General features: G+C 39.3%; 1 long non-coding RNA gene across 1 annotated transcript in view; it reads left to right on the forward strand.

The window, feature by feature from the left end:
- The window catches only part of LOC110015628 (uncharacterized), a 152,789-nt gene that overhangs the window by 18,484 nt on the left and 119,047 nt on the right, over positions 1–15,258 (forward strand). The window contains exon 4 of the long non-coding RNA XR_013658144.1: positions 7,742–7,798. This is a non-coding gene — a long non-coding RNA (uncharacterized LOC110015628). The remainder of the gene's footprint in view (positions 1–7,741; positions 7,799–15,258) is intronic.

Genomic DNA, 15,258 nt, shown 5'->3' on the forward strand with positions numbered 1-15,258 from the left:
TGAAAAAGGGCCTGTAACTGCTATTGCTATTGTGTGGGCGGTGTCTTGACTGGCAGAGAGGAAGAGTGTCGGGCTTAACAAGTACATGGCAAGAGTCCATAGAACAAAGCTTGTCACTCAGAAAAGCAGAACCTAAATTTCTCAGAAGCCTATAAAGTATCAAGGCCATGCAAAACGTGACTGTCAGGTTTGAGGATCTTGGAAATGCCACAAGTTTAGCAACTTTCCTGTCTTTACCCTGCCTGGTACATTCTTCCTTCTTGTGGCAGAGCTGAGGGAGTTGTTGCTCACACACACTGGGGTTGTATCTGGATTTCATCACCAGTGAGCAATTCTGCTCCCAATTAACTCACAGAGAGAATGTAAGTGAGGCAAGTGCCCCTTAAACTGAGAGCCACAGTCACTGTTTAAATAATGATTCCTTAAGAGAATGACTGGAATTCATCAGAATAATGACGCATTCAAACGTAAAGGTAACTTACTTATTTTACTTCATAGACAGCTGGTTAATATTTGATTCCAATGAGTGTAGACGGACAACAGTGAGAGCAAACTTGGAACGCAGCTTCAGGAATCACCTTATATCTGTTCTTTGGTCTTAACAAGGTGTTTTTATCCACAGTGACAAGCTTTCATTTGCTTGATTCCAGTGCCAGACCTGAAACATTTTATATGGGGGTGGGCAGAATAATTTGATAGGGTGGCAAGTGATGGGTGGCAACTCTTCATCTTTGTAAACAAATTATACTTATACTGACTCAAAAATTGGAGGACAAATGAGGGAGGTAAAGCTTTTTGCTGAGGGGGCAGCTGCCCCTTCTTCTCCTCTTTAGCTCCGTCACTGTTTGATCTTCTGTTAGAGTGCTAAAAGAATTGAATAACTTTTTAAAAATTCTAGCTGAATTGGTAAAAATCTGTCGCAACAGTTGGTCAAGCGAATATGGAATGTCTGGGTTTTGTATTTCATTATCTTCCACCATTTTTTACTGAATAAAAGCAAAACAGTAGTAGAGAAAAGTCAAATATCATCCACATTTTATGAATTTCACATGCATTTATTACCTCAGCCCCCCCTTTGCCCAATCCCCCCACCTCCATCCTCAAGTTACAGTCATTTACCTAATTGGATAAAACGACTCCTGGATGTATGCCAAAGGGGTTTTATAGGCTGTGTTTGTGATTCAGATGTTTGATTATAAGCTCTCTTTGATAATTACTCTCAGTTTGCTACCAGCCAGTCAGGCCCACTCTCTTTATCGCCTCCTTGCTGTGCTGTTAGCAGCAGTTGTGTGAGCCCAAAATCAACCGCCAGGCTGTAAAAGGTACCGCAGCATGCCTTCTGGGCCCAACATCATAGGCGTGTTTTGTGCCCAGTTTACTGAGGCTAATTATCCCTAATTCGAGGTAATGGTCTGATGAAGTGTGTGCTATTATCACAGATCCCCACTCACCTAGCTCTTTAAAATTGGTGGTGCTTCAAAGGTTAGTATTGCCCAGCTTTTGTTGTGCTTCTGCTGATTGGTCTCCCGTTTCCAGTTTCTCTACACCGACACTTCATCCCATCTGCTCCCCTCGGCGTGGACCACTCTAAATTCACATGCGTCACTTAATCCATCAAGGACTCATGATTGTAAGTGAGAGAGATAGGTAGCCTCACCTGAACTAGCCCCGAGGGGTCCTTGAAGCGGATGTGGTTATCAGTGCGCTGAGAGCGAAGGAGACATAATCAATTCAGAGGCTCATGGGGCTCTTTCATCGACCTTCCAGTTCTGAAAGAGTCTTTCCTGCAGTCTTACTCTGGACTGCAATATGGTTGGTCCTTAACATCCCTACAGCTCTGCAGATATGGCCCAGTTTGATTAGGTCTTGCCTACATGCTTGAGCTCTTGTCAGGTCTCACCTCTATACCCAGAGGGCAACTCTGGAAGGAAACAGCCTCAAGGATATCCTGAAAAGTTTAAAATTATTCTCAACTTATTATATTTTTGGTTTAGTGGAGAACACTTCATAGGCCTTTTCGGCTTAAAATTTGTACATTTTTACATTTAAATTCATCCAGAAATGATTTCATTTTTACATTTTCCTTTGTGTACGTTTTGGACTAAAAAAAAAAAAAGGCACATTTACCGCACGGGATGAAAAATACATGTCGCAGTAGTTTTGACACAAAAAAGGGTTGACCCTGGCTGGATTTTCTTATTATCAATTTTTTTCTCTCTGTCACTCTTTAAAATGCCATCTACACTTAAATCTGTGTATAGCATCAGTGTTGTAATGCTTTTATTTTATCTTCATTGCTACAGTCTCCTGCTCTTTGGCAGCACACATGCAAATGCGGTGCTTAATGAGCAGGAAAAGCCACTGAGAGAGGGGGGAATAAGAGAGATCGAGACAATTTCTTTGCCTCTGAACAATCAAAAGAGCAGCACACTCCCTTTTCTTTGTACTTGTCTTTTGCTTTTGCGTGTGCTTTTGTGTGTGTGGTGTGTTGGTGGGTGGGAAGGGGGATTGGTGCTGTCATGTGTCTGACAGATATTGAAGATAATTGTCCGCTTTCTTCGTCTTGCCTGTGTAATTCCACTGCTGCTGCAACTTGAGCAACACTCACCTGGGCAGGAGAGGAGGGTAAGGATCCAGGAGGGAGCTACAAAAGCATGGGGGTTGGAATGTTTGTTAAAAGGAAAAGGCGCTCACTCCTCTCAATGCTGTTTGTAAAAATCTGTTTTATGGTCTAAGGGGAACCATTTCTGTCACATTTTTGCTATAATTTTATCGTCCTGTTTTAGATATTTGCCATACGGAATACTGATGGCTTTAAGGTTGTGGAAGAGGAATTGTAACATATTGGTTAAAGGTGTCTCAGTGAGCAGAAAGAGTTCCCATGAGGCTGCAGGAGGAAGGCAGGCGGCAGATTTGTCGCAAAGTAGCCGAACAAGTGTATATTTGGGTGAAATTTATTTGAATGATGAAAACCCTGGAGAGGATTATTCTGGCATCTCTGGCGCTGGAGAGGGGGCATAAACTATTAATGAGGTGCTGGAATTCCGATTTTTCAGACACGCTCCTGGCCACACATGGAGGCTCAGTACTGCTAAAAAGTTTGAGGGAGGAAAGGTTTTAGGAGGGTTTGTGTTCCTAAGTGGTAGTTATGATGAACAGCTTATGCTAAACACCCTCTAGGCACTGGGACATTTTACCTCTATGTTTAATGGATCTCTGCAGAAGTAAAATGTATTTTTTCAGAGAATGATAAATTGAAAGAAGATTCAAATATTTAATTGATTCTAAGGAATTATTTTTTTCACCTTCATTTTCCAGACTAAATCCCGACTCACACATATCAATACATGGTTGCTCAACATTGCAAACCACAACATTCAAAAAAGTCAAACTTTTGGAGGCTTTGCAATAGTCTGACCCAACGATTGCCTGGATCACAGGAATGCAGTTTCCTTGATTAAAGATGCATATCAGCATCTTAGTCATCTTGATGAAATAGACCTATCTGATGCAACAGCCAATGGAAAAAAACTAAGAAATAATGCCTGGTACTGACAAGCAGTAAAAAAAGAGAAAGAAAAAAAACCTGAACTCAAATTGCCTTTTTTTAAAGTCTAATTAAATTGGGCTATGGGGAGACGGCTGACTCTAGTCTTGCTTTTCTTTTCCTCTTCTTCCTTCTACTTTAAACTCAGACTTCTTCACTGCTTTCACTGACTCTCCTTTTTGAGGCAATGCTAAAAACATTGAACTGTGGAGCCAAATCAAACAATGGTGAGTCCCATTGCTAGGCAAAGTCTAGAAGGACCGGGCAGACCTCCAAGCTTGTGGTCACTGGAAACACTGGTGAATGCTGGGATAATGCAAGGCTTTAACAGTAACAGCACCCTCACTCCTTCCTCCTTGGACGCCCTATCATAACTGCACAGACACACATTCACAGTAAGAAGTATGCACGGTTGCAATTTGACCTTGGTTGCTCATTCATAACTGAGTCCTAGAAGTTGAGTTCTGATGCAATACCAGGTGCAGACGCTCATTCGATGCCAAAACTCAGCGATTAGACACATCAGACCTTCTCTGAGTTCTGTGATGATGCACATGTTTGGCTGTACTCTGAGGTGAGGTCATCTGCCCACACTGAGGTCAACTGTTGTACTGCATGAGGTGATTAAAACAAGTGTCCGGGGCTCTGTTTAGTCAATGTGCAGCAAGTTCATCCTCTAATTACGGCAGTGGGCGCTCCTCACCTTCTTTCTGCTGCTTATCGATAACACACTTCCACCTCTTCCCAAGGAGCCATAAATCTTTGGTTCTAAAGCTCATTCTTTTGCCAAGTAAGCTGAGTAGAGGAAGCCAGGACACATGAGCTAACAACCTTTGACAGGTGACCTCCAGTTTCACCCCCCACGCAAACCTTCTTTTAAAGCAGCCTGATGTTAAAAATTCTTTTTTAGTGGGAAAGTACTGCAATACCTACCTTACTGTGTAATTTTACCTCTTCTTTGTGTTGTTTTACCATGCTGCATTTCTTGGACTCGCTCCATCTTCGCCTCTGTGTTTTACTTCTGTCTCTACGATGTCCTTCCTCCCATCTCCTGCCTCTCTATCTCCTTTTCTGCGCCAGAAGGGACAGGATTATGTCTTGAGTAGTAAGGGAAATAACCTGTAGGCCGTGGATGAAGGGATTTAGAAGATGTAAAAGTTGTTGTTTTTTTCTAAGTAAAGGTGGTTGGAAACAGCTGGATGTGGCGTGAATCTGTAGGAATTTATTATCATATTGTGGGTATTGGAGTTAAAAAATGCATGGTGAAAAAGAAAATCTACCTGGAGCGGATAAAAAACTAACAAAATAACCATCTTCTGATGACATCAACAACAAAAGGAATTACAGGCAAATAATCTCATAGCCAAGGAAATGCTCTTGTTTTGGGTTGTGAGCAGAACTTGAATTTACCGATGGCAACCTGTGTTCCACAGATAGGCAACACTAAGGAGGGAAAGGGCAGCATTAGTTAATGAAGAGGATTAAAGAACTGGCTAAAAACAGCAACAAAGCTTCCTCTCGTCTTTTTTATCTTAAAGGAGCAGATACAGAGAGTTGACATGGGAAAAAAAGGACCGTGTCTTCCACCTCATGTGAGTTGATGTGGATGCATCTTTTTTGCACATGTGCCAACACTCATGGATGGTAGTTTTTATTTCCGTCTTATACTGATTGAAATAGCGCTGAATAATGAATGTTTTTCAAGGTAATATTGCTAACATTTGATCTGAAAATTCTTCAGTTTGCTGTTCTGAAGCTGAGAAAGAGTTCATCTGGATCTATACCAGAGAGACCATCTCATTACATGCCTGTTTTATTCTCTCTCCTCACTGTAACATGGCGCAGGAGCAGTTTGTAAAATGTTGTTGCTTGAGTAACAGGCCAGCATAAAATAAACTGACATTGGAGTGCATTGGAGTGTCTGTGCTATACAGTAGATACTGATGTTGCACTTGAGACTCGATGTGGTCCAGAGAGTTCAGTATGAATGAATAAAAAGAAAATGAAGATTAAGTAAATCCACCTAAAATTTGACTAAAAATTTGAGGATAAATTTTATGTTGCATAAAGACATAACAATCATAGAAGAACACATCTAAATATCTGTTCTCTTACTTTTGGCATTCTGTCAAATCCTGTCAAAATAAAAGTAGAATAAAACTATTTAAAATTCTGTTTATCAATTAAGTATACATTGCATGCATTATGGAGAAGATCTGCAGCTGGGATTTTGTTTTAGTTTTTTCTCCTTTTGATCTTGAATCCCACTCCAGTCATCTTTTGATCTATTTTCAAAATGCTTCAAAGTGGTCTTTAATTATAATTATTCCGCTTTAGCCAAAAAAGCAAAAACTGTGTTGTTTTCTAGAACATAGTTTCTGCAGAGCGGCAGGAGTTCATCAGAAATTTACCTCTGAGTTGTGGGCAGGACTGTTGGGGTAGAGTAACCCTGTCTACCATTTTCCATCGTGTCTTTGTTTACACCCTCTCCCACTAGCTTACAGCCCCTCACAAAATGGCAAGCAAATCTGCTGTTATCCAGTTGTGCAATTTTGAGCCAGATTCCAGCTCAGGAAAACAAAGACGAACATTATTTGATTGTTGTCATTAAAATAAGATGAGAATGAGATGGGGGAAATAGGAGGGACAGTTGTGAAAGTTGTTAGTTTATGCATAATTAGGCCAAACTTCATAAAATGTGCTTAAATGCATGCTTTCCACACCAAACCATAGACATTTATTAAGTAGACTAGTAATCTCTGATATCAACTACCCCTTATGGTCATGAATAGAAAATAAAGCAATAAACTTCTGAAAGAAAAGAAAACATAGGACAAGTTGTTGAAATTATCAAAATTTCAGTGTATAGATAGAATTATCTTTTAAGTTTTGCACGACAGTGAGTTTTGTGCAAATCAAAAGTCCGTAATTGGAGTCCAACAAGAATGGGATGTCCCAGGCATACCTTTATAATTTCAATTTGTTTAGCTCGTAAAATATAAAAGTTTTTCTTTTAAAAAAAGAAATGTTCCTGAATGGAGCAAGATTGTTTTGAAGCTAAAGTCAGACTGTTGTAGCAACCCAGGTGGGTCTATTTTGGAGGGAAAAGCTGCTTAAACAAACAGGCATAGCTGTTTGTATGAGAGCATGTACTAAGTCTGTCCGTGTGTGTGTGCAGATGCTGGGATACAAGACAAAAACGTTTGCATGCTACAGAAATGTGTAACGCATTTAGTCCTGGCAGTCCATCGATATGCATAAGTTTGATTCAGATGTACAGTAGTGCTCCAAGAGGCTGCTTTTCTCTCCAGGATTTGCCAAAGATTACTCACTTTGGATGCAGGATTTTCATTTGCAAACTCTCCGAACTTTTCAGAATGGAAGGACAAACAGGAGAGCCAATCATTAGTGACAGGAGAGCACAGCTTTGACAGCATGTCTGTGTCGGGCTTCAAACACACTTTCCTGCCTTGCTATCTCTACATCGCAATACACGGCGTCTTGAGAATTTGCCCAGAATTTGCTTTCTCTTTTCCACATGCTTTATGTTGTTGTGGTGATGGCTTTACTTGAATGTGTGTGGGAGAGAGGATTTGAGAGCAGATTTGGCTTGTGGCCTGACTCCCCACTGTGCACAACATATCATGCCAAGGCTCTTTTAATTAGGCTGATCAAGTGTTTTGAGTACTGGACCAGCACTCAGTTCCACTAACACATCCTCAAGCAAGACTCCAGCTCTTTCTCTGCACTTTTTTCCTTTTACACATTTCTAGGGGGATGTCCTTAGTCTTTTTTCATGTCCCTCCACATTTTCTACTTGATATTTTACCTTTGCACTATAAGGTCTAAGATGATGCGGCACTTCCTTCTTGTTTCAGTTTTTTGTTGTTGTTTTGGCCTCCTTTGGTTTCACAGCAAAACATAAAGGCATGCCTGCTCTTTATTCTGATGATTTTCTATTCTAGCAGGAAGCAGAGGAAACATTTAAAATAATTATGTGTTTATTTTTTCACAACTACGAACAAATGCTTGAACTGAACTACATGTTGCTTTTGACTTCTCTTTTATTTATTGTAAAAAAAGAAAAATGACCTGTAACCGACCGGCCTGCTGGAGTACACTGTCCATCAAGGAGATGTTGTGTGCTGCTGTTGTTTCATGTTGTCACGGTAACGATAGTCTTTATTTCTTCAGGGGCCCAGAGGATTTGGATTGCCTATTTTATGTCTGGAATGTAACGGCGAGATTAAGGTAGGTGTGTGTGTGTGTGTTTGTGCCTTTATTTCTGAGAGTGTAAGTGTTGGTCCATAAAAAGCAGCTGATCTTCAGACGCCTCTGTCTTTTTGTAGCTTTATCGCATTTGCGCTCACTGACACTTGAACACCTTCAGGTTTAGACCAAGACTTTTGCTCCTGAGCAAGAAAAAAAATCACGACACATCTGTCACATGAAGAGAATTGTGTTTTTTATCGCAGTTTTAAGAGGCATATTTCTTCCACTGTGACAGCGGCACATTTCCCTGTTCTCTACTGACTCCTACAGTATTTTTCCTCTCTGTGTCTGCTTTTAACATAAAGCCGCAAACTAAGACGTTTAGAGCTTTTTTAGAGCTTTTACAGTGACCCACCCCAAAGCAAGTGAATTAATATTTTGTTACCCAGAAGGAACGTGGAGATAGGAAAAAGGAATATTAAGTTCCTTCTTTTAATTGTAAACCTTCATGGGTGAAAATGAAGCAGAGGTGAAAAATTTATGAGAGAAAAACATTCTTTTAAGTGGCAATAAAGCATGTGACACACGAAGAGTCATTACTCATCAACAAGTTCAAGTCTCACTGCTTCATAAGAAACCCGACAAATTCTGCAACCCCTGCACCCTCACTCCCTTTTCATAAAGAGAGAAATAAGTTAAAGCACCTCATTACAGGGCTCAGCTTCCCTTGGGAGTCGTGCAGATAAAATCTCGAGCTTCAACCTCCTTAACCTTCCTTTACCACCACCATGAGGTCCTCTGCCCAAGTCCTGCCATGAAATACGAGCTTGACGAGGTCACGCTGATTGACCTTTATTGTAAAAGTCAGAGTGTGATGTGGGCTCAGATGTAGAGCAAATCCTCTTCTTCCAATGCATGGTTTAGCCATTTTGGGGCCGTTGTGAAACACATTTTGTAATCTTTATTTCTCATATTTTGTTTGAAATTCTTTGTTAAGTAGATCCAAATGGTGATATTTACACCCCCCCAACACATGTCAGCTATTTCTAAAGATTAGCAAGTGAGTTCCCGCTTTATATCTTGTAGATTATTTGTAGATTATAGAGTGAAAGGAGTGAGGCATTAAACGTCGTTTTTACTGAAAGTAAATATATTGAATGGTATATGAGTGGTTCAGAGGAAGACTACACTATATAAGTTAACAGGACATGTTCTGACTGTGGTACTTTCAGACAAACTGCTTGAAGTCCCTGCGTCTGAACACCATCGAGACCAGCTCAGGCTCTCTGTATAAACACACTTCTGAAAATGATTTCCAGACCCTCTTTTTTTTTTGTTCTTCATCTTCCATACTTGTGTTGTCTTTCCTCTATTTAACACTTTATGCTCTGGAGAAAAAGATTCAAAGACTAACAGCTCAGTCATTTGTTCACACGCACCCTAATGTGCAGAAGTTGCTACATCTTATGAAAACTATTTTAGACAATATAACTATGAAGAACTGCCTTGTTGTTTTCTGTTTTTTCCCCCGCGGTATATAACATTTAACAAAATTACATTTTAAAACATTTAAAACATTAAAAATATGTCATAAATCATGAGAAGAGAAAAACAATCAAATTATTATTTTATTTCTCAATATGATAATTTTCTACAAGTGATATCTGGATTAATAATATTAAATTATGTTTTTTGTAACTTTACTGAGAATCACTATGTAACCTAAAATGCACAGACCCTAGGGGCCCCATGCAGTAGAAAGTCTTTAGACATTTGGAAAGAGTGCAGCTCCACCTCAAACAGCACTTTAAGAAGGAAACTACTTCTGTTCTTTGCTTTAAACTCAATTTCATAAAAAGGTATACAATGGATCAAAGACGCTTAACTAATAAAGAAAATAGCACAATTTCACAGAAAGTCATAATACATTTTGTTCAAAACTGATGCAGTATAAAAAACAGTACAAGAGGAAGTGTCATATCTCAGTCTGAAATCAGTCATACGATCATCAAAATGTATTATATGTTAACATTTGTATTTAAATTATAGATGTTTCCTCATTGTCAGTACTTTTTCTTTTTTAATAAATACACTAAGCATTAACAAGAAAATGTGAAATAGCTGTTGCCCTGGTAATGACTTTGAATTTGTCTTAATTACACTGGCGCTTAATTCTGTTTAAAGGCTGTAGAGATACGTTTTTGCAGTTTCCATTATTTTCCGTCTTGTTTCCCTCACTGACACATCTAAGCAACAAACTGAGTTCAATTCAATTAAGTTTAATTAAGTTCTGTTGAATAATTTTAATGCAGTTAAAAAAATGTTTATCCTTGCAGGGAAATTTAAATGTCACTTTAGAAAAACACTGTCAAACTTTAAGATTATTTTGGTCTCTAAAGCTTTAAAAGATATGAGCATAGGAATACTAAAAAAGGAAAATAATAAACAAGCGTTAGGCCTGAGGAGAGTGTTGTCCATAATGCTTCTCAACTTGTGCATTGTTCTTCTTCACACTGCAGCTCCAGATGTTCCAGATTCATCAGCAGCATAGAGGCAGCTGGATATATCAAGTTGTTGAGTTTCCCTGCGTCTCTGGCTTGCTGCTGTGTGTACAGCTCCCTTAGGTGCTTCTGCAGCTGCTGACCACATACTCAGACAGACCTTCAGTCTCACAACTGTGCTCTGTCTGTCAAGAAGTCACTGAACTGGGAGGTTGTGGAGGCATCCCCCAGCATTTCTGGATCTCGATGCATTGAAAAACGAAAAAGAAAAAAAAAACACTGACATGAAGTTTGCTGTCTGCATTGTCCAAGTGAGAATTGGCCCTCTAAAGCAGGTACATGATGGTATCTTCTACTCCCACGCCAGCACATTACCCATACTGCAGTGGATTCTGAGAGCTTTTCACTTAGATGAGGTAGAGACTGTCTTTTCAGGAATTTGACATGGAATGTCACCACAACTGGCCTTTAATCATTGAGGGGAGATGGATGAGATTATTTTGGGAGGCAAACAAGGGTGTTTTTCACTGCGCTATACTAGAACCTTCCCCCTGACTCTTCACAGTTTTTTTTTACAGCTCTTCTGCTGAGACCATCTACGCTTCCAGCTTCATTTTGGTTGCCTGGCTTGGGCGAAAACTGAGGTGCAGAGAGGTTGAAGGGGCAGTTTAGGGAGGGTTTGAAGTGTGTGCTGCTGGACATGTTGAAAGTCAAGCTTATCTCAGTGGTTTACTTTACCAACTAGGAAGGAGGCAGGTTGACATAGGTACATCATCTGAGCACCTCAATCTTGGTGGGTGTGCTGCCCCCTTCATCATGTGCACCATATCAGTTTTGGGTGAATTCAAAAAGAAATGTGTGCATTTTGAGACCGCTTGTAAATTCCACTCGGATAAATCAGAGAAAGGACTGGAGTTAAATAAACATTTCAATACTTCAATAAAAGTATATAGGCCCATCCGAATATTAGCCTCATAATTTAGGATTGTATTTTAGTTGATGTGTACTTTGTAAAAAAAAAAAAAATAGACTGAATTCACCAAATTCCAGGTTTTACCTTTTTTTTTTAAACATAAGACAAATATTATTTGTTCCAATAAGATCCATCTGTGAGGATCCCCATCTTGTTGTTTTATATTATTGTTAATATTCAGTTACACTAGTTCAGATATTTGTGGCTGGATTGCTAAATTGGTCAGATACAGGCACAAAGGAAATTAGGGCTTGATTCGAAGTGAGATTCATCCAGTGTAGATTCTTGGTGCTGCCTGTCCCCAGCCCAGATAAAATACAGGGTTGTGTCAGGAAGGGCATTTGGTTTAAAAAACTCTGCCACACCACCTGTGCGAATCAGTGAAAAGCTGATTTGCTGTGGTGATCCCTAAACGGATATGCTAGAAGGTGATGAACAACAACTAGTTTAGATGTTTTGGGTCTCTTTCCATTGTGACCTTTTGTGTATAACCAAATTTTACCCATCACTTCAGTGGAATGAAAACCATGGTCCTTATTGCTTGTCGAACTTTGCTCGTCAGCTTTGCCGCTTCCAGTCATGCTTCAAACAGTCAAGTTTTTGTATATTTCTTTGGATTTTCAATCTTGTTTTAGTTGATACCATAAGAAATCGAAATGTCCATCATGTGTCGCATTTTAAAAAAAAAATTGTATTTAGGTCCAACCAAAATCAGATTTTATATGAAACTCCTATAGCCCTGTATATATAAGAGGTAAATATACAACCTATAGTCAGCATTGCAGGCAGAATCAGAAATCTGGCTGTGGTACTGGTCTGTGTTTAGGGGGCAGGGTAACTGAAGTTAACATACCAGTGAACAAACCAATGTTAAACTGAACCAATGTATCTTACGGTTTGAGTCATCTTTAGAAAGGCTGCTGGTGTAAAAAAAAAAGGCAGGTATATTCTGACCCAGTTATGTTCATCAATGGAAATATTTTGTATCAACGAAAACACCGCAAACCTCACTGGACAAAGCTTGCATGTATGTGGGACTGTACATTTGCAGCGAGCGCTCTAATGAAATTCAGTATTGATCCAAGCGAAACAGACTTTATACATCATTCATGCTCTTTATCAATCACACCCTTCCAAGTTTTCTAAAGCTGTTTGCAGTAGAACAGCGGAGTAAGGGAAAAAAGACGAACCATAATTACTTCGAAGAGATTGTTTTAAAACCTTTTCCCTCAGTCTTTTTCTCAAGGTGTAAAAAGCTTATCTGTCAAAGACAATGTCCATCGAATGAACTGCTTAATTTGAAATTGATTGGGGTTGTTTGGGTTGAGATGAAGGGAAACTTGTTTCTCTCCAGAGCACGGTCGCTTGGATATGTAAAGCACCACACTCTACCCATCAACAGAAAAATCTTTCATTCAGTTTTTACATTAGGATGAATCTGTGTGTAGTGTATCTCTTTAAATTTAATAGTGCCAGTGGTCAGTGTGAAATGCTACGTCTCATTAGTTCAGATAATGCCATCCTTTCTTTTGTGTGAATTTGGTGGATGTTAGGAAAATCCTGTAGGGTGGATACAGACAAAAAAGCAAAGAAAATAAACACAGGACATGGTAACCTGACACAGGAAACCCAGTGAATGCTGGGAGTGAGCAGCAAACTGCACTTCCTGTTGGACAGTACAATGGCAACCGGTGGCCCCAGATTCCAAAAAAGAGACTGCAGTCGCAGGGACAAGGAAGGGCAGCCTCCGTTCTCCGGTCCAGTGCTGATAAGAGCATAGATAGAAATGGCATTTATGTACCTCTAACTGCTTTTAGAAAAGGAAAAACATCCTGAGGTTTCCTTGAATACTGTTTCATTAAACATTAAAGATCAAGCAAATTGGACAAAATAGTAACACATTCAAGTTGTGTCAAATACCAATGGAGTTCAGGCCCAGTTTTAGCCGTTTATGATTCTTTGTGTTTGAGAGACGATGCAAAAATGTGAATGGCAAATAATCTCAAACGCAATCATGAACCCATACATGTTTGATAAGTGCAAAAAATGTTGGACATAGGAGTTGGTCTTCCACACTGTTTTCTCTCAAATTCTTGCAACACTGTCCAGTTATGTTCACGCCTTACATTCAGCTTACCTTCTTTATAAAAGAAACTCTCAGAATATTAAGATTCTCAGACTTTTTTTTAAAGAAAGAGACAATTTTCTTAAAAGTGCAAGATCCATGCAAGATCTACATCAAAACATTTAGGTAATTTTTGAAATCCAAACTTGAAATCCAAACCCATATGGATTACCTGGCTTTACTGGGTGTACAACACATGTTGCATTTCCTGCTTCAAACAAAAAGTTCTACCTTTTGGTCTTCATGTTGTTATCGTTTTTTAGTTCTTTTTTGGGATAAAAAAATCTTTGTGGAATTACTTAATGTTTTATAAAACAACTTTTCTTATCAACTTAGTAGTTTAACTGTTAACAAAGCCACACTGTTGGAACATTAAACTCACTGAGATCAGTAAATTTAGAGGATCATCTGAGCTACATTATATGCATAACTGTATTTCCTTTCAGCTGTTCTCGTTAATATCTTCTTTTACAAAATACATTAAATCCAGCTGGCTGAATTATTTGCTATTGTTTTTTTTTCTGCCCTGTGTTGACTGTTAGTTTAAATTGTTTCTTTGTCCTCTTGTTTCTTTTTTGCTATAGATTTTTAACTATGTCTGAAAAGTTGTTTGTAAGTAATGTGAGTTCAAAGACAGGCTTTGTGGGTCTATGTGACCATTCTGTCCAATTCTCTGTTATTTTAATTTTATGAAACCATGAGTGGTAAATGAAGCTGCTCCTTGCTGTCTAGAGGACCTGGTGCAGACACCAACGTCTAGGACAGGAAAGTCCTCGACTAGAACCGGAAGTCCCCTCACAATACTAAAAATTCAACAACTTTATGTTAACTGGTGACCCTGACAGTTAGAACTTTGCACATTTTAAGCTTTAATAAAAATGTTTTTTTTTCTTATTCTGAATGCTTTAGTGTTGGTGTTAGAGTTATGGTTACGGTAAATTGTATAATTTCCGCTTCCAGCCGATGATTTCAGGCGCAATCTTGTCTGCCACCAGGTCCCTCTCCTTGCAGATATTTTACACATTTTCAAGGCTCTCATTCTTTGTGGATAATACGTTGTGTCAAGGCAGCAGAATCTGGTTGTTACATATTAGTTACATAGATGGATGAATAATTAGAAATACCAAGTACCATATGGTATTTTTGTTTTTCTTCTTTTTTATTTTTTTTATATGGTTGATGATTGATCTGTTGTTTTGGCTCATAAGCAGGCATGGTCAACATCCTACCTATGAGGAATGTTCTCCATGTGACATTGTGACAATTGTTTTTATATACTTATTAAAAATGTACATTTCAAATACTTTGTTTAAAAAAATAAACAAGTCATCAGCAGAAACTCTTTATGGGTGAGCCAAAAATGCACAAAACTCAGATAATTCTGCATACCTCATGCAAATAGTCTTTTAATGAGCAAAGGGGAGTGAAGCAATCAGGCTGTGGTTGAATTTAATCCATCTATGCATCTGTCCGTCCATCCATCCATCCATCCATCCATCCATCCATCCATCCATCCATCCATCCATCCATCCATCCATCCATCCATCCATCCATCCATCCATCCATCCATCCATCCATCCATCCATCCATCCATCCATCCATCCATCCATCCATCCATCCATCCATCCATCCATCCATTGTCTATACCCACCCTGTTTATGGTCACAGGGATGCTGAAGGCTGTTGGGCGGAAAGGGATACACCCTGTACTGGTCACCAGTCCATTGTAGGGCTTTTAGTGAATTTACAAGTTATGTCACTTCTATATGGGCCATGGTGCAGCAGTAGGGTGGTTGACCTCTGATTACAAGATTGTAGGTTCAAATCCCGCCTTGCCGGCCCATGTGCCTTGGTGTCCTTGGGCAAGACACTGAAGCCTACATTGCCTCTGGAGGTTATT

The sequence above is a fragment of the Oryzias latipes genome, chromosome 9, assembly GCF_053564925.1.
Source record: "Oryzias latipes strain Hd-rR chromosome 9, Olatipes_Hd-rR_3.1".
NCBI lineage: Eukaryota > Metazoa > Chordata > Actinopteri > Beloniformes > Adrianichthyidae > Oryzias > Oryzias latipes.